This window comes from Tenrec ecaudatus, chromosome 6 (assembly GCF_050624435.1).
Source record: "Tenrec ecaudatus isolate mTenEca1 chromosome 6, mTenEca1.hap1, whole genome shotgun sequence".
NCBI classification, from domain to species: domain Eukaryota; kingdom Metazoa; phylum Chordata; class Mammalia; order Afrosoricida; family Tenrecidae; genus Tenrec; species Tenrec ecaudatus.
This window is the reverse complement of record NC_134535.1, coordinates 103,205,171-103,226,692: the sequence shown is the minus strand read 5'-3', so window position 1 is coordinate 103,226,692 and position 21,522 is coordinate 103,205,171.

Genomic DNA, 21,522 nt, shown 5'->3' with positions numbered 1-21,522 from the left:
TTTGTTTTGTTTCCAACTCCTTGCGATTGTGAACTGTGCCGCAATGAACATTGGAGCACAGATGTCTGGCCGTGGTTTGTTTCTTGCCTCTTCTGGGTATCTGCCCAATAGAGGGATTGCTGAGTCATATGGTAACTCAATTTCCATCTGTTTGAGAAATCGCCAAATCGATTTCCATAGTGGCTGTACATACCTACAGGTTCACCAGCAGTGGATGAGAGTTCCTATCTACCACAGCCTCTCCAACACTTGTTGCTTTAAGATTTTTTGAATTGGGCTATCTTTGAGGGTGTTAGGTGGTATCTCATAGCTGTTTTGATTTGCATTTTTCTTATGGCTAATGATTAGGAAGATTTTCTCATATGTTTATTGGCCATTCGGATTTCAGACGCTGTGAAACTTCTGTTCAGGTCCTTTGCCCACTTCCTCAGTGGGCAATTAGTTTTTCTCTTATTGAAAGCTTGCAAAGTATTATAGATTTTAGTAATGAAGCCTTTGTCTGATGTGTCATTGCTAAAGATGTTTTCCCAGTCAGTGGACTCTCTTATTACTCTCTTGGTGAATTCTTTTGATGTACACAGGTGTCTTATCTTCAGTATATCCCACTTGTCTGTTTGTGACTCCTCTGTATTTGTGTCCTTCCCTATTTCCGATAGCCTATGTATTCCCTGTGCCAAGGTTCTCAAGTTTGTCCAATTCCCTGATTGATGGCCCTAATTGTTTGGGGTTTTATCTCAAGGTCTGTGATCCACCTTAAGCTTGTTCTTGTGCATGGAGTGAGGCAAGGGTCTTGTTTCATTTTTCTGCAAGTAGATATCCATTTTTTCCAGCACCATTTATTGAAGGTGGCATCTGCTTCTCATTTAATATTTTTGGGCCCTTATCAAAGATCAGTTGCCTGTATGCTGATGTTTTTATTTCTGGGTCTTCAGCTCTTTTCCATTGGTCTGAATATTTGTCATTATGCCAGTACCACACTGTTTGGACTACTTTGGTCACATAGTCCATGCTTAAATCAGGTAGAGCAAGCCCTCCCACTTTGTCCTTCTTCTTGAGGAGTTCTCTGCTATTTCTGGGCTTCTTCCCTCTCCATATGAAGTTGGTAATCTGTTTTTCCAATTCTTTGAAGAAGGATGGTGGTATTTGTATCAAGATAGCCTTGAAATTATATAGTGCTTTGGGCAGAACTGACATCTTTACTATATTCAGTCTGCCAATCCACGAGTATGGGATTTGTTGAGGTTACTCTTGATTTCTTGAAGTAGTGTTTTAAAATTTTCCTCATACAAATCTTTTGTTTTTTTAAGCCAGGTATATCCCTAGGTATTTCAATTTGTGCTTGGCAATTGTAAAGGGTACTACCTTTTTAATCGTCTCATATGTGGTCTTGTCTGATGTGTAGAGCAGTCCAATAGACTTCTGTTTGTTGATTTTGTATCCTGCCACTCTGCCATATTCCTCTATTCTTTCCAACACTCTGCTTGTGGAGTTTAAGGGATCTTCAATGTATAGAAACATATCATTTTCGAATAATGATAATTTTGCATCTTCCTCCCCCAGTTGGATACCTTTAATATCTTTCCTTTGTCTTATGTTGTTAGCTAGGACCTCCAGTACTATGTTAAATAGGAGTGGGGACAAGGGGTATCCTTGTCTGGTCCCCTTTTTCAGTGGAATTGTTTTCATCTTTTCTCCATTAACTACCACATTAGCTGTTGGTTTTCATATATGGCTTGTCTAATATTGAGGAATTTCCTTTTATTCCTATCTTCTTAAGTGTCTTAAACAGGAATGCTTGTTGGATATTGTAAAATGCTTTTTCCGCATCTATTGATATTATCATGTGGTTCTTATCATTTTTCCTGCCAATGCGGTGAATAATGCTGATGGTCTTTCATATGTTGAACCATCCCTCCATCCCTGGTATGAATCCCTCTTGGTCGTGGTGAATTATTTTTAATAAGCTTTTGTATTCTTTTGACCAGTATTTTGTTAAGGATTTTTGCATGGATGTTCATTAGGGATATTGGGCTATAGTTCTTGATTCTTGTGACATCTTTGCCCACTTTAGGTATCAAAGTTATACTAGCTTCATAGAAAGAGTTTGGGAGTTTTCCATCTTTTTCTTTGTTCTGGAAGAGTTTATATAGGATTAGTGTCAGTTCTTCCCTGAATGCTTGGTAGAATTCTCCTGTGAAGCCATCAGGCCTGGGGGATCTTTTGTTTCTAATCCCTAGATTACCTTGTCTATTTCTGAGGAAGTCCTTTTCAAAGTGGAAGCTGTCTGCTGACAGTACTTTGAGCACTCAGACAAAGATGCTTGCCTGAAGGATGATCTTGATGGGGCATCTCTGATTTCCCCTACCCGGAAAGTACCTGGGACCATTTTTTCTGTGTAACAAATATCTGTGGTGTGGGTTGGCATGTGGATAAAGTTGAAACAATTTCAGGAATAATTTGGAATCTTCTAGAATATTGATCATGTCAGAGAAATTCTCCACCAGAGATGAATAACCAAAATTAGAACTTGAATTCCTAGGGTATCAGAACGGAGACACAATTCAAGAAGAATACAAAGGATCGGTTGCACATAGAAATGAGACTCTTGAACTTATACAGACTAGTATTCTACTTCACATCACCCTACTTCACATCACTCTCCCATCCCACCACGCCAAATTTGGGGAAATCAACCTTTGCAGAGTTCTTGTATTTGAGACCAGGAATGTTTATTAAAATTTGTTTTTTAAATCAAGAAGTATCTCTCAACCTACATTTGGTCAAATACTTTAGTAAGTGCCAGAATGCTAGCCGTGAAAAGTCATGAACATTGGAGGTTGGCTGTGAAAATTGTGTGGACAGGAGTTATTTATCATCCACCTCTTTTAGAAATTAGCCCAATATAACTTGTGTGGAATTTTTGCATCTCAATTGATCTGCCATGATGATTTAGTGGCAAAATGTACCCTGAAAGAAGGTGACCAGTTAAATGGAGTTTTTAGCATTATTGATTGTAAAACTGAGACATACCTGGCAACAATGATGACTTGGGTATAAAGGATTAACAGGTTTTTTTTGTTGAGAAACAGTCCTGACAAAATTAAAAATACTCCCCTCTTTTCCTTCCCCACAGATTTAATATGCAGATGCACAAAGGGTAGTAAAAAACCAGGCAGTAATAAAAATGAAAAGTCTCTTACCTTCACTTCTTGATTCTGATTCCACATTCTACAAGTAGTCATTCTTAATATTTTTTGGGTATATCCTTTTAGAATTACTCATGTAAAATGTAGAATGTAGAGCATTTTCTTTGAGGACTATCTTGTGTCAATATACATCATCATTTGGGACAGTGCTACATGTACTGATCTGCAACTCGCTTGATTTCATTATTTTGTAACTCAAACATCTTTATCAAAATATGAATACTTAAAAGTTTAAAGGTACAAAATACTTTATTATGTAAGAGAAAGCATGCTAAGGTTGTTATGAGTCATAATAGATTCAGTGGCAATGAGTTTTGTTGTTGGAAAACATTTATGTTTCTCTCTTTAAAAAAACCCAACAAAAACCAAAGCAGCAACAAAAAACCCAAAACTTTTTGTCATTTGATTGAAGGTTTCCAGAACATGTCAACTTTCCACTCACTGGGCCGTACACATTTTGTTTCATGTCATTGATTGCAACTCCTTCACATAACTGTACTCATTCACGTCTCAAATTTCCCATTTCCATTGTTCCTGTTCCCTATCTTTTCCTTCTGAATGTTGTTCTTAGACCAAGCTGCCATTCTGATCTCAAATGGTTGATTAGTCTATGTAATAATCTCCTTAGTGTTATCACTCACTTTATGTGTCTGTCTGATGGGTGCCTGAAAGCTGAGCCATGGGGATGAGTTTATTTCCTGAAGGACAATTAAGGGTCATGGTCTCTGAGATTTGTATTGAACTAGACAGCCTGGTCCTTTTTATAATATTGAGTTGATTCCACATGTTTCTCCAACTCCTTCCAGGACTTTCTGATGCGCTTCCTATCAGAGCACTTCTTCTGGGCTCAGGGTCCAGAAGACTGAGGTGCACATGGTCCACTACATCTTTGACTCAATTGCTTGCAAGCTTTTTTGAGTTTCCTCATTCTTCTTTCCTCTGGACAGGGAGAGACAAATACTTCACCTTACATGGCTACTTACAAGTTTTAAGACCCTACTTACTACTCAGGCCCTGAGTTCCCAGGGCCACGCTCCATTCTCTCTAGGTACTTTGGTGTGGCTAAGAAGTGTTCTTACCTTTCCCCCTGTATGCTCTCCTATAATAGTAGGTATATTATGATAGATAATGACATAACAGGTGTAGTGCACATGTCGAAACATCCTCTGTCAGACATATATATGTGTGTATATATTTAGGGCTGTGGTCCCACTAGCCTTCCCATTCTGCTCAGTCTGTGTACCTATCTATGTATCCCCTTGGAGATGATTGTTTTTACAGCTATTGCTGGATTATATGTGTAACAATATTTACCTTGGCTGCTCTTCACTCCTGTGGTTCTTCCAGTGAGTTCCATTGCCTGCTCGTTTTGTGATGGCTTCTTATTGTATTTTCCCTCCCCCTTCACCCAGGTTGATATGTGTCTACCTGTTCTTTTGCTTTTGTGATTCACCTTCCCTTTCCCTCCCACTTCTGATAACCATCAAAGAATGTTTTTTTCTAACATGAAAACTTTTTTTGAAAATTTTTTTTATAATAGTGGTGTCATGCAAAGTTTGTACTTTTATGGTGGACTGTTTCACTCAGAATAATGTCTTCCAGCTTCGCTCATGCTATGAGATGTTTTGCAGACTCATCATTATTAATTAACATAGGCCAGTACTTTGTGGACACACCTAGTTTATGCATTCATCCATTGATGACCATTAAGTTATTTCCATATCTTGTTATTCTGAATAATGCTGTGCTGAACACGGATATGCATGTGTCTACTCATGTGACACCTCTTCTGTGTCTTCCTCTGGGACATGTAACTAGGAGTCGGATTGCTGGATCCTATAGTAGCTCTGTTTCTAGGGCACTTTTAAGGAAGTGCCCTACTATTTTCCATAGCTCTTGTACCATTTTACTTTCCTACCAGCAACATGCAAGAGTTCCAATCTTCCCATGTGCTAATTAAAGCTTTGTGTCAACTTGGCTGGGTCGGGATCCTCAGTGATTTTAAGACCTAGTAATCCCTCATGGTATCTCCTTGGGTGTATAACCTTCTTCTAATATAAGTGGACACTGTGGAAAAGCTTGCTTGCTTTTGCTGGGTCTAGATCCTACATCAGAGAAATCATCTCACCTCTGGTTCCTTGAGCTTGAACCAGTGGCCTGCTGTGTTGCTAACTGATACTGGGAGTTGTCAGCAGCCCTCCATCTTACCTCCTAACCTGGGATTCATTCACCTAAGCAGCCAGATGCTTACTGCCTGACCTCCCAATTTTAGGTTCATTAGCCCCTGTAGCTGTGAGTCAGGAGAAACCTCCAGCCTGACATATAACCCTGGCTTGGAACTGTCCTGCCTCTACAATTGTGTGAGCCATTTCCTTGATATAAGCTTCACTGATTTTGCTTCTGTAAAGAAACCAGGCTAAGAAGTTCTTGATCTCACCATCATTTGTTATTTTTTTAATTTTATTTTATTAGTACCGTTATTGTTAGGGTTAGTAGTATCTCATTATAGGTTTGATCTGCCTCTCCCTACTGGCAAAAGATCATCCAATAACAGTTGCAGTAGTACACGGACAGGTTGCTGTCCAAAGGTTCAGGTTGGATTCCGAAGAGGACACACACAGGGATATCATTGCTGGTGTCAGATGGATCTTGGCTGAAAGCAGAGAACATCAGAAAGACATTTACTTGTATTATACTGACTATACCAAGGCATTTTACTGTGTAAATTATGTAAAAAACTAAGTTGAACTTAAAAAGAATGTGAATTCCAGAACACTTCATTTTGCTCATACAAGGTTTATACTTGGATCAAGAAAGAATTGTGTGAACAGAACAAAGGCATAATGCATGGTTTAAAGGAAAAGTGTATGCCGGGGTTGTATTCCCTCACCATACTTATTCAATCTGCATGATGGAAAAATCATCAGAGAAGCTTGATTGTATGAAGAGGAACATGGCACCAGGATTGGAAGAAGGTTTGTTATCACCTGCAATATGCAGACGACACAATCTTGCTGGCTGCAAGTGACAAGGACTTGAAACATTTGCTGATGAAGAACAAGGATTACAGACTTCAATATGAATTACAATTCAATGTAAAGAAAACAAAAATGCTCCAAAATGGACCAAGTAAGTACCAAATAAAAAACCAAACTCACTACCATCAAGTCGATGCCAACTCCTAGCAATTCTATAGGTACATCATAGTAAATGGAGAAAAGATTGAAGTTGTCAAAGATTTCATTTTGCTTGGATCCACAATCAATGCTCATGGAAGCAGCAGTCAAGAGATCAAATGATACATCGCATTGGGTAAATCTGCTATGGAAGAACTCCTTAAAGTATTGAAAACTGAAGATGTTATTTTGAAGACTAAGCTGCATCTGATTCAAGCCATGGTTTTTCAATTGACTCATAGGCATGTGAAAGTTGGACATTGATAAGGAAGCCCAAAGAAGAATTCATGCATTTGCGTTATGGAGCTGTTGAAGAATCTTGAAAATGCCATGCATTACCAAAAGAACAACCAGAATGCTCCTCTAGAGGAAAGAATGGGGAGACTTGGTCTCACTTACTTTGGACATGTTATCAGGAGAAACCAGTCCCCGGAGAAGGACATCATGCTTGGTGAAGTAGAGAGGCAGCAAAAGAGAGGAAGGCCTTTGATGAATTTGACAAAGTTGCTGCAAAACTGGGCTCAAACATAAGAACAATTGTGAGAATGATACAGGACAGAGTGACGTTTCCATCTGTTGTACCCAGGGTTTGTAGAAGTGGAAACCAATTTGATGGCTTCAAACAACAACAACAACAATGGCTAATCATCTTTTTTTTTTCATGAGTTTGTTGGTTGCCTGAATGTCTTTTTAAGTGAATTATCTGTTCATGTCCTTTGCTCATTTTTAAGTTGGATTGTTTGTCTTTTTTTGATGATGTATTAAAATTGTAGAAGTTAATCTTCGTCAGGTATGTCATTGCCCAAACTTCTTTCTTAGTCTATAAATTCTTCTTTTTACTCTTGGAAAGATCTTTTGATGCACATAAGTGTTTAACTTTTAAGAGGTTCCAGTTGTTTATCTTCGACTATTTGTTTAGGTATGCTTAATCAAATATTTATGGCATAAATTAGGGCCCCTCTATTTGCTTGCATTTTTTCCTCTGGTGTTTTTTTATAGTTTTAGGTCTCTGATCCATAGTTTTTTTTAAATTTAATTTTTTTTTAAACATTTTATTAGGGGCTCATACAACACTTATCACAATCCATACATAGACATACATCAATTGTATAAAGCACATCTGTACATATTTTGCCCTAATCATTTTCTTTTTTTTCTTTTTTTTTTTTCTTCTTTTACATTTTATTAGGGACTCCAACAACTCTTACCACAATCCATACATATACATACATCAATTGTACAAAGCACACCCATACACTCCCTGTCCCAATCACTCTCAAGGCATTTGCTCTTCACCTAAGCCCCTTGCATCAGGTCCTCCTTTTTTTCCCCCCCTCCCTCCCTTTTCCCCCCTCCCTCATATGCCCTTGGTAATTTATACCTCGTTATTTTGTCATATCTTGCCCTATTCGGGGTCTCCCTTCCCCCCTTCTCTGCTGTCCCTCTCCCAGGGAAGAGGTCACATGTGGCTCCTTGTAATCAGTTTCCCCTTTCCAACCCACTCACCCTCCACTCTCCCAGCATCGTCCCTCACTCCCTTGGTCCTGGAGGTATCATCCACCCTGGATTCCCTGTATCTCCAACCCTCCTATGTACCAGTGTACAGCCTCTGTCCTATCCAGCCCTGCAAGGTAGAATTCGGATCATGGTAGTTGGGGGGAGGAAGCATCCAGGATCTGGGGGAAAGCTGTGTTCTTCATCGATACTACCTCACACCCTAATTAGCCCATCTCCTCTCCTAAGCCCCTCTATGAGGGGATCTCCATTGGCTGACACTTGGGCCTTGGGCCTCCACTCTGCACTTCCCCCTTCATTTAATATAATATATATATACACATACATATATACATATACACATAAATACACATACATACACACACTTATATCTTTTTTTTTTTTTTTGCATGATGCCTTATATCTGGTCCCTTGGGCACCTCGTGATCGCACTGGCCGGTGTGCTTCTTCCATGTGGGCTTATTTGTTTCTGAGCGAGATGGCCGCTTGTTCCCCTTCAAGCCTTTAAGACCCCAGACACTATCTCTTTTGATAGCCGGGCACCATCAGCTTTCTTCACCACATTTGCTTATGCACCCATTTGTCTTCAGCGATCCTATCATGGAGGTGTGCAGTCAATGATATGATTTTTTGTTCTTTGATGCCTGGTAACTGATCCCTTTGGGACCACTCGATCACACAGGCTGGTGTGTTCTTCCATGTGGACTTTGTTGCTTCTGAGCTAGATGGCCGCTTGTTTATCTTCAAGCCTTTAAGACCCCAGTCACTATCTCTTTTGATAGCCGGGCACCATCAGCTTTCTTCACCACATTTACTTGTTCACCCATGTTGGCGCCAGCTGTTGTGTCGGGAGAGTGAGCATCATAGAGTTCCAATTTAATAAAAGAAGGTATTCATGCATAGAGGGAGTGTTTGAGTAGAGGCCCAAGGTCCTTCCGCCACCTTAATACTTGACCTATAAATTTAGACACAAAGATCTATTTCCCCAACCTCCTATATATATTTGCATGTACATGTCTTTGTCTAGACCTCCATGAATGCCCTTTGACTCCTAGCTCTTTCCTCCATCTCCCTTGACCTTCCTCCTGCCCTACTACCATGCTTCATTGCCACCTGGGCTAGAGTATACCTCTTCTCTAAGCAACCTTACCCTTGATCATTTCCCACCAGGCCTGCCACTCCCCCTTCTCTACCCTTTGGGGTCCCATGTTTTTCCCTTGTCCCTGGGTTTGTTAACACCACTTCCTTACCCCCCCTACCCCCCACCCCAAGTCCCCCCGGAACTGTCGGTCCCGTTGTTTTTCCTCCAGATAGTTCATCCAGCCTGTCCTATTCAGACAGACCTGTGGAGTCACTAACATGCACGAAAACTAGACAGAGGAACACAAAGCAACAGTATATAACCGGACAACAAAACAACCTAAACAAACCACTGAAAAAGAACAGAACAAAACAGTTCACAAGAGAAAAGCTTGTAGTTAGTTCAGGGATCTTTGCTGGCCCTTAGGAGCGTTTTCCAGTCCAGTCTGTTGGGGCACCACGCCCTGGCCCCAAAGTCCACTTTCAGCATTCCCTGGGGACCTTGCCACTCCATTCCCTTGCTGTTCCGCTGCACTCCCCCAGTGCATTGCCTCGGTGTGGTGGGATCAGGTCAGGTGCAATTCCCACACTGTGTCTCCGGTGCTGTCCCAGCAGATGCCACACAAAAGGTCACAGAAGCTATATCTAGGCTTGAGGAGGCTGAGAACCGTATCAGTGAACTCGAGGACGCTCAAACCAAACGAAGCAAGCGAGAAAAACAATCAGATAGGAAAATTAAAGAAACAGAAGACAGCCTGAGATCAATGACAGATGCTATGAAGAGGAATAATATTCGAATAATCGGTCTACCGGAACACAACATAACACACAAATCGACCGCCAAGATAGCAAAGGAATTCCTGGAAGAAAATTTCCCCAACCTAACAAAGGAGAATCCGACTCTCATACAGGAAGCAGAGAGGACGCCGGCTAAGCTAAACACCAAGAAGAACACGCCAAGGCATATAATTGTAAAATTGTCCAACTTAGAGGAAAAAGAGAAAATTCTTCGAGCATCAAGAGAAAGGAAGACAGTCACATACAAAGGAGTGCAGGTAAGGGTATGCTCAGACTTATCAGCTGAAACCATGAAGAGGAGGAGAGAATGGAGCAGCATCTTCCAAATTCTGAAAGATAAAAATGCCTCCCCCAGAATCCTATACCCTGCCAAGTTATCCATTAAGATAGAGGGTAAGATAAGGGTCTTCCAGGACAAGGAAGAACTCAAAAAATATACTGCAAGTCACCCGACCCTGCAGAACATACTGGCTGACTCACTATGGCCAGAAGATCAAGCTCCAACTAGAACCTCCAGGAGACCACCATATAGCCCATCTCCATCTAGAAGCCAACATGCCAGCAACACGTACCAGGACAACACGGTCTCAGATGGAAAAGAGGACAGGATAGAAACCCTCCACTCAAACGCAGTACACTGATATGAAGGAAGATAGGCAAAGACCCAAAACACAAAACAGAATATGGCAACCATGAAGCCAGAGATTGTAATAATCACTTTGAATACAAATGGGCTCAATTCATATGTTAAAAGAAAGAGGCTGGAGGATTGGATTAGAAAATATAACCCATCAATCTGCTGCCTGCAAGAGACACACCTTAAATTTAATTTTTTATTGTGATTTGGGTGAAGGTTTACAGAGGAGATGATCAGTTTTAGGTTCAACAATTTGTACACCTTGTTACCCGTCCTCCATTTTGTTCTCTCGGTGCACCATCCTTAGCCCACTTCCTTCCAGCATTTGTCTCTCCTCCTCCTGCTTTCTACGCTTTCTGTCCTTAGTTAGGTGCTGTCTTGTAAAATCTTAGATGGTGGATTATTGTCAGACCAGTGTAATTTCAATTTCAAACCTAAAAAGTGACCAAGAGCCATAATCTTGGGGGTCCCACCAATGTCTGTTCAACCAATCAGCCCGGTCACTTTATGATTTTTGTGTTGTGTTCTGCATTTTTCTCCCACTCTATCCAGGACTTTCTAATGTGACCTTGTTCCGAGCAGTTGGTATTAGTAGCTGGGAACCACATCGTTTTTCTGGTCTCTGGGTTGTGGAGATTTATGTGTGAGTGGTCCATTAGTCCACTGGAAGAATTGTTTCCATGTGCCTTTCAATTTTCACAATCCTTCTCAAGGTGTATATTATGTTTCGTTGGTCCACTTTCACAGTGCTTAAAAATGGTGTAATATGGACCCTGTTTTATGATATGCAAATGAATATCACATTTTGCCGGCCGCTGTTGTGGGGTGCCATCAGACCAACTCTGACTCACAACAGAGCAAAACACTGCTTGATCTTACACCAGCCTCACACTTCCTTGGTACGACCGTATTTCTGCTGCCATTGTGTCACTCCATCTAATTGACAGTCTTCCTCTTTTCATGACCCTCTACATTAAAGGGACCGCCACTTCCCTTTTTAATGGATTTCAGCCCTTTGTTGCAAACTGTCCACATATGGACAGACTGACTCCTCAATCTTGTTCATTGCTCTGTGTATCTGTTGTGTCGGCAGTAGGTTGCTTTGACTAACATAGTTGTATAGTTGCTTTAAAAAAATCATTTTACTAGGGGCTTGTACAACTCATCACAATCTATACATCCATCAATTGTGTCAAGCACATTTGTACATTTGTTGGCATGTAAAGTAGGTTTTGATATCAGGTCTAGTGATTTAGAATCATGTCATTTGAAAATAATAATAGTTTGTCCTTATTTTACTTTAAAACTATATTGACTTATTTTTTAAATTTTTTATATTGACTTCTTAAATAATGTTTAATACTAATTATGTGAACAAGTACTGTTGCCTTATATTTTTACTTGACAAATACATATGAAAACATAATTCTGGTTCTTAATTTGAAGTACGCACTCACCTATGTAAAGCATTCTATTATAAAAAAAATTTAAGTAAGGTGGGAGGCCTGGTAGGGCATGATCAAGGGTAATGTAACAAAGAGGAATTGCTGAAATCCTGGTGGGGCTTGAGCATAATAGTGGGACAGGAGGAAAGTCAAGGGAAATAGAGGAAAGAGCTGGGAGGCAAAGGGCATTTTTAGAGATCTAGATAAAGACATGTATATATGCAAATATATTTATATATGAGGATGGGGAAATAGATCTATGTGCCTATATTTATAGGTTTAGTATTAAGGTAGCAGGAGGACATTGGGCCTCCACTCAAGTACTCCGTCAATGCAAGAATACTTTCTTCTATTAAATTGGCATTCTATGATGCTCACCTTCCTGACAAACCCGCTGAAGACAAAGCGGGTGCATAAGCAAATGTGGTGAAGAAGGCTGATGGTGCCCATTTATCAAAAGATATAGCGTCTGGGGTCTTAAAGGCTTTAAGGTAAACAAGTGGCCATCTAGCTCAGAAGCAACAAAGCCCACATGGAAGAATACACCAGCCTGTGTGACCACGAGGTGATGAAAGGATCAGTTATCAGGCATCAAAGAACAAAAAATCATCATTTTGTGCTCATCTCCATGATACGATCGTTGAAGACAAATGGGTGCATAAGCAAATGTGGCAAAGAAAGCTGATGGTGTCTGGTTATCAAATGATATAGCGTCTAGGGTCTTTAAAGGCTTGAAGGTAAACTAGTGGCGATCTAGCTCAGAAGCAACAAAGCCCACATGGAAAAACACACCAGCCTGTGCGATCATGAGGTGTTGAAGGGATCAGGTATCAGGCATCATCAGCACAAAAAATATTACCATAGTGAATGAGGTGGGGAGTGTGGAGTGGAGACCCAAAGCCCATTTGTAGGCCACTGGACATCCCCTTGCAGAGGGGCCTCAGGGAGGAGACGAGCCAGACAGAGTGCGATGTAGCAACGATGAAAAATACAACTTTCCTCTAGTTCCTAAATGCTTCCTCCCCACCACCCCATCACGATCCCAATTCTACTTTGCAAGTCTGGCTAGAACAGAGGATGTACACTGGTACAGATAGGAACCAGAAACACAGGGAATCCAGGGCGGATGATCCCTTCAGGACCAGTGGTGTGAGTGGCGATACTGGGTAGAAGGAGGATGGGTGGGAAAGGGGGAACCGATTACAAGGATCTACATGTGACCTCCTTCCTGGGGATGGACAACAGAAAAGTGGGTGAAGGGAGATGTTGGACAGGGCAAGGTATGACAAAATAATAATTTATAAATTATCAAGGGTTAATGAGGGAGGGGGAGGGCGGAAGGAGGGGGAAAATGAGGACCTGATGGCAGGGACTTAAGTGCAGAGCAAATGTTTTGAGACTGATGAGGGCAATGAATATACAAATGTGCTTTACACACTTGATATATGTATGCATTGTGATAAGAGTTGTATGAGCCCCTAATAAAGCGATTAAAAATATTTAAGTTATGCATGAATATACTATGATGTTTAGAAAACAAAAGGGTAAATAGTGAACTATGGTTGTGTTGTTCTTAGGTGACACTGAGTCATTTCCAACCCATAGCAACCCTATGCAAAGCAGCAGAGCAAAAACATGTCCCAGTCTTGCGCCATCCTCACAGTTGTTCCGCTGCCTCAGCCCATCCAGGCAGCCACTGTGTCCATCATCTCTTTGAGGGCCTTCCTCTTTTCCACTGCCCCTCTACTTTCCCAAGCCCAATGGCTTTCTGCAGGGCCTGATGGCTCCTGAAAACATGTCCAAAGTATGTAAGACGAAGTCTGGCCACCTTTGCCTCCAAGGAATACTCTTGCCATACTTCTTCCAAAGTAAATAACTAAATCCTTAGGTGGAAAGGAGTTGTTCCCAGGGAAGGAGGAATTGTTCCCAGGCACAGCGATTCTATGTAGCCTCTTTGTATGCATCCTATATAGTAGACGATTTATTTATTTCCATGATTTTTAAAATTGTGTATTTGGTGGTGGTAATGGGGTTACCTTTGAGAACATCAACCCTGCATTCCACAGTACAAACCACTATTCATCCATCCCAGTGCTCCACCCCTCCCCTGCGTCCCTGCATTCTCTTCTCCCTCTGTGCACTAAGTGTGTTTTCTTATGAAGCTATGATGCTGGCAATGCATCATCTAATATTCAATTTTCCTCTTTCCATGTTTCAAACTTTACCCTCACTCTTTCTACTTAAGCAGTGTCCCCCTCCATCAGGGCTACTAAGACAGCTTTGCCTCAGGCTTTGCTTTTTGAAGAACATTGTCTCAAAATACTCTCTTAACTGTTGTAGTTGCTAAGTACTTTGAGTCCGTTCTCGCATAGTACCCGCATGTACAATCAAACTAATGGCACATCCTGCGCCTCCCTAGCAATTGTCCCTCAATTTGTAACCATTGTGTCAATTCATCTCCTTGAGGAACTTCGCTGTTGTTGGATTTCTTTTCATTGTCCCATCAAGCATGATATCCCTTTTCACGGCCTGGCACCCTCTTCATGACATGTCCAAAGTAAATGAGACAAAGTTTTACCGTCCTTGCTTCTACATTTTAACCATCCTTTTTTCAACGTAGATTTGTTCTTTTTTGGCAGTCCATGGTCTAGTCAACATTCTTCACCAATACCGTAATTCAGATGCAACAATTTTCCTCGGTATTCCTTATATTCATTGTTTACATTTTTATATAAATTACTTTATTGGGGGATCTTACAGCTCTTATAGCAACCCATACATCAATTATATCAAGCACATTTGTACATATGTTGCCATAATCATTTCCAAAACATTTTCTTTCTACTTTTTCCCTCCCTCTTCCACCCTCCCACCCTCATGAACCCTTGATAATTTATAAATTATTTTTATTTTAATATTTTACACCATCTGCTGTCTTCCTTCAGCTCATGTTAATTGGCTAGATTTCATATGCATATGAAATGATTGAAAATATCATGACTTGGGTCAGATGCCTCTTAGTCTTCAAAGTAATATCTTTGCTTTTTTTTTTTAACACTTTAAAGATTTTTTTTTGTAGCAGATTTGCCCAGTGTATCTTCTAATATCTTGACTTAATATCTTGACTACTGGTTCCATGGATATTGATTAAGGACCCAAGGGAAATAGAACTGTTGACAATGTCAATCTTTTCTCCATTTAGTATGATGTTGCTTATTGTCCCAGTTGTGAGGATTTCTGTTTTTCTTTATATTGACTTGTAATTCACACTAAAGTCTGTATTATTTCATCTTCATCAGTAAGTGCTTTAAGCTCTCTTCCCTTTCTGCAAGCAAGGTCTGCGTCACCTGCATGTAGCACATTGTCAGTAAGTGCCTCCATCCAATCCTGATGCTGTGTTCTTCATATAGTCCAGGTTCCCAGATAATTTGCTCAGCATACCGAGTGAATAAGTATGATGAAAGGATACACTCATGATTCACATCTTTCTTGGTTTTGAACTGTGTAAACCTTTCTATCTTTGTGACTGCCTCTTCTCCTGTGTACTTAATTATGAGCACAGTTAAGTGTGGAATTCCCATTCATCCTAGAATAGTACCCATAATTTGTAATTATCCATAGACCTGGGTATCTTTGCATAGTCAATAAAACACAGGTAAACATCTTTCTGGCTGTCTGATACCAAGCTGATATCAGTGATATCTCTTATTCCATGGCCTCATCTAAATCCAGCTTGATTTCTGGTAGTTTCCTGTCAATGTACTGCTACAACCATTTTTGAATTATCATTAGCACATTTTAATTTTTTGTGATAATAATAATATTCAGATTGCTGCTTTATATTGAATTATCTTTTCTTTGGAATGAACATGAATATGGATCTCTTCCCATCAGCCAGTACAGTGTAGTGAATTAGTTCTCAATCTTCTAACCATACTTAATTTTTGCTATTTCCACCAAATGACTTTTTCCTGATGAGTATGGTTAAAAAGGTGGAGAAAGATACTGATTGGGTTATGATTCAGGTGTGAGTTATTGAGCCATCTCAGAAGCAGGAAACAGGGAACTCAGTACCAGAGGAGCCAGAAGTGGAGCAGGCCTTTTGGAGTTGGAGAGTGCCGTGGGAGACAGAGCAGTTGGCCAGGTAACCGTCTTCTGTATTTCTTGACAGAGTAGCGTGCACGTCCAACATTGCATTTGTTTGTTGAAATATTTCCATTGACATCCCATCAATTCGTGAAGCGTTGTTGGACTTCTTTGTTCAGTATCATAAGCTCCTGCTCCTATGCTATCTCTTGAAATGGCTGAATGCTGAAACATTCTTTTTGCTACAGTGACTCTTTATATTTATTCTAGTCTCTTTTTATGCTGTCTATATCATTAAATAGTTTTCCCGTAGAATCCTTCAATATTTTAACTCAGGGTTCGACTTTTTTCAGCTTGAGAAATATCATGGATACTCTTCCTTCTTGGTTTCTAACTCTAGGTCTCTGCATGTTTAATCTAATGCCTTGTCTTCTCACATTTTAAAATCTTAGATTTAGCTTTTTAACGTATGCCATCATTTCTTCCTTTTGCTTTTAGCTTCGCTGTTTAAGAGCAAATTCCAGAATTTCTTCTGACATCCATTTTATACTTTTCTTTCTTTTAAGTGACCTTTTGCTTTCTTCATGTATAATATTCTTTTAATCAAGTTTGTCATACAATTCAATGTTTTAATCATATTAAAATAGTTGGGCAATCATCATCACAATAGAATTTTAGAACATTTTTTTCTTTTTTGTACTCATGACTATTAGCTCCCCATTCCCTCAATCCTCTCCTGCCATAAACCTAGGAAACTATCAATTTGGCTACTATGTCTGCATATTTACCTACCTTGGATTTCATTTACAGAAGAACACAGAAAGCAACAAAAACAGAAAACCTAACAACAATAATGAAATAAAAAAGAAAAACCACATTAGAAAAGAAAACAGAAAATATCAAACCATAGAACAAATTTAAAGTGGATCAAAAGGGAAAACAAATGATAAGGTGTTAATTTAGTCTAGATATATCTGAATTAGCACAAGGTTTAAAGACATACTTTATATACCCATCTCTATTAACACTCATCAAATTGACATGTAAATGAAATGAAACTGCAAATTTTCTCTTAAAAGAATATATTTTAGTTTGAAACAACATAATTATACACTATTAATTTATAAACAAAACTATGTTGATCCTATATGGTTATATAAAATTTATAACATTTAACATTATATAACACTTGAGATATTGGGTTCAAAGTATTTTAAGGGTTGTGTAAGTTGGTCTTTATGACAATCTCCACTGTATTGTTTATCTTTACATTTGGTGTTTACTTAAAAAATCATTTTATTGGGGGCTCTTACAGTTCTTTGAACATTCAATACATCAATTATATCAAGCATTTGTATATATGTTGCCATCATCATTTTCTAAACATTTACTTTCTATTTGAGCCCTTGGGACTGTAACTCTTTTAATTTATTATTTTATTATTTTTACTTTCTAAGAACTTTTTGACTAGGCTTATATTTATTACCAAAGCAATGCTTTCATGAATGTATCCAATTTACTAGGATTAATATTCAATTTATATTTGAGTCAAATCAGTGAGTATCTGTAGAGATAGGTATATGGTACAGAGAATTTTGAGATTTGAAAGCTCAGAAGAAAATTAATTTGAGCATATATTTGTCTCATTAAATGGATAAAAGTCAGCCTACATGATAGGAAGAAATGTAAATGATTTCTGTAGTTTTCATCGAGGAAATCTAACTGTGTCCAAATGAAGTGCTCCGTCAGCCTAGGGTCCACCCACTTTCCAATGCTTGTTGTCTATAGCAGAGCTCTTCCCATCCCTGGTCAATCAGTGGTCAGGGGGCATTCTCCAGAGACATCATTCACATGGCGGCCCTGCAAATGAATCTTGAGCCTCCACTGATATCTATAGTCTTCTGCAAACTGTGTGCTCAGAATTTGGGCTCTAATACTATTTGTTCCTCTGGTATTAGATCTAATTATTTGAAAGTATTGGATCACGTAAGCTGGTATGCTTCTTATAAGTGGTTTTAGCTGACACCTCACTTAGATGACTGCTTAAAGACAAGCCTTCAAGATTAGATGCTACTCTTTCTAATAGTTGGGCACTATCTGATTTCTTTTGCTATAGCACTCATAGCACCAGTGATTTCTTCATGAGAGCTAGTACACGTATGATACTCTTGATGCCATCCCACAATTTATGTGATTTTTGTCATTAATATTCAATGCATCAAATCTGTCAGTGAAATGGTCTCTAAGTGAAGAGAGGATATATTTAGGTTCCTACCTGGACATATGGACTTGTTTTCTTTTTCTTCAGCTTTGACCTGAACTTGCATATGAGCAATTAATGGTGTGTTCCACAATTAGTCCTGGCCTTATTTTGATGATATTGAACTTCTCTGTCATGTCTTTCCACTGATGTAGTTAATTTAATTCCTGTGTATTCCATCTACTGAGACCCTCATCCATCATGAAGGAAGTAAAATAGTACAGACACAAAATAATAGATATATTTATTAATAAAAAAATCAAAGTATGAAGCTATTGCTTCTCAACAAAACCTCCATGTAGGTTTACATATTTCTAAGGGTAGTATTTCTCTTTAAACCTTTTCTGAGGAATTCTGTGCTTTTAAATTTATATCACATTACAATGGCAGTTTAGGCATCCCCAAGGGAAAGGATCGTTAAAATCATGTTCCTTTCAATTGGATTTTGGAATTTGGGAAACAAAAGAAGTGTAGAGGGGCAAGATTTCCCAATAAAAGTCTCATAGGACAGCCCTTGCCACCCTTGGAGAAAGAGCAGGTCCATAGAGAAATGGAAATTGCCTTGTCTGGAAGATAGCCACCCCATCTATCCTGGAGACCGCCATCAGGAATTGATTGACCGAAGCTTCATAGAGCTTTTGACAATTGTCGCATGGTAAGAGGAAGGACAGCTCTTTGATATAATTCATGCTCCAGAGGTTCCCATGGGAGATGGCTGAAGCTAATCTTCCCCTGAGGTGCACCGGCATCATTGGAAAGCTCAGAGCTAACTGTTCTCTTAGGCTCGGGTTTATGGCTGGAGATGCTATCAGGAATGCTATCGATGAGACAGATAGAGTTCCAGGAGAACAGAGGCAGGTGGCCGTACTTAACCTTCAGAGGAAATGGGCTGCAGCCTTGGAATGGCAGCAAGGAGTCTTGAGTCACAGGGATCTATGGAGAGGGCTCATAGCATATGGTATTCTTAAAGAAGATGTTTTTTTTTGTGTGACCATACAAACACATTTGATGGAATGGACCATAACAGAGTAGGAGTAGCATTGAGAAGAATGGGGAGATTTCGTAACACTTCACTGCACTTGTAAGGAACCTGTATATAAATCACGAGGCAGTTTTTAAAGCGAACAATGGAATACTGTGTATTTTAAAATATAGAAAGTTGTTTGTCAGGGTTTTATTCTTTCACCATGCTTGTTCAAACTGTATGTTGACCAAAGAATCCAGGAAGCTGGACTAATTGAAGGCTTATTAACAATCTGTGGTACGCGGTTGATACACCCTGGCTTGCTAAAAGCGAGGAGGGTTGAAGCATTTGCTGATGAAGATAAAGGGTCGCAGTCTTCAGCATATATTACAATTCAATAGTGAGTATGATATTAATAGAAGTTTAGTATGATGTATTACCTTTATCGTACAGCTAAAGAACTGTTTCCATTGTCTTTTGTTGTACATTTAAAAACTGTTGGTACTATTTTTAAGAACAAAGTCTAAACTGATCAAAGGAAAAAAAAGAGAAGAAAGCCCAAATCCTCACAACTGGACCAATAGCTAAGCTCATGATAAATGGAGAAAAGACCGAAGTCGTCAAGGTTTTCCTCTCGCTTGGATCCACAACCAATGCTCAGGCAAGCAGCAGTCAAGAAACAAAGCAACAGATTCCATTGGACAAATCTGCACACTTTAAAGGTTTCTTTAAAGCATCGAAGAACAAGGATGCCATTTTGAAGACTAAGTTACGCCTGACTCAAACCAGGGTATTTTTAATCATTTCATGTGCAAGTGAAAGTTGGACAAGGAATAAAGAAGACCGAGGAAGAACAGATGCATTTGCGCTACGGTGTTGACAAAAAATAATGAAAATACCACAGACTGCCAAAAGAACAAACAAATCTCATTTGGAAGATGCACAGCCAGAATATTCCTTAGAAGTGGGATGAGACTTAGTCTCGTGTACTTTGGCCCTGTTATCAGGGGAGACTTTTCCGTGGAAAGGCACTTCATGCTTAGTAATGTAGGACAGTGAAAAAGAGGAAGGGTCTCAATGAGACAGATTGGCATTGGCTGCAACAGCTAGGACCTGGAAGTGTTTTATCTGGTTCTACACAGGGTTGCTACCAGTTAGAACCTACTTGTGCCTAACAACAACAAGTAAGAGAATGGAGGTGAATATCTTTTGTAACTGCCAAGTGCAATCTAAATGAGAGTTATTATTACCAGCATATCATCTGAAATGTTATCTGGCCTGGAAATACAACTAAATGATATTTTTGTTGTTGTTTTTTTAGCTACTCTCAAACAAACAAGCAACCCCTGAAACTCACTGCCATTGAGTCCATTCTGACTCTGTGGATTTCTGAGACTAACTCCTTATATGCAAAGAAAGCCTCTTCGTTCTCTCTTGGAGCAGCTCTTGGTTTTGAACTGTTAGCCTTGCAGTTATCAGCTCAGTTTGTAGTCCACTACATCACCAGCGTTCCTTTGGTATCTATTTAATACCACTGAAGTAACTTAATTTGAAGAATAGGCAAATAATGGACACGTAAAATATTTTGTATTTCTCTATCAATTCTTATTGCTCCATCCTCTATCTTGATACTCCAAGATTCGAATATAATTTTCAGTGTTGTTGTTCCCCATGTGCTAGGCCTTAATGGTGCAATAGTTAAAGTAATCAGGGACTCTCCAAAGGGTGAACCCACCAGCCACTCAGTGGGAGAAAGATGTGCCAGTCTACTCCATCCTTGGAAGCTCCATGGGACAGTCCTACTCCACCCTAAAGGGTCACAAAACTAAAAAAACTCACTGCCATCGAGTTCATTCCAACTCATAGAGACCCTATAAGACAGAAGAGAGCTGCCCTGGGGATTTCCAAGGCTATAATGCTTTTATAGAAAGTCTCAACCAGCAGTTTTGATCTTGGGTTAGCAGTTCAACCCATAATCTGCTATGCCACCACAGGGCATCCAAACCGACTTCGTCGAAATGAGTGGGGTTTGGTGGGAGGCACACTCCATTCACTATGAGGTTTAAAGCAGGTATGGATGATTTCTGCTTTATAGATAAGAGAAGCGAGACCTGGAAAAATTAATCCATGTGTCCAAGGTTATATAGCCGGGAAGCATCTGAGCAAAAAAATTGAACCTAGACAGGCTGACTCCCAAGATTATGCCTTAAGAGCAAAATGCCCAAGATATCGGCAGAGGGTTGAGGAATTCTGAAACGAGGGTCCCTAACGTGGCAATGACAGACACACTTCGGAGACTGGCCTATGTCCATACATCTTCACTCATCCTAAGAACACAGCAAATTCCTGGGAGAA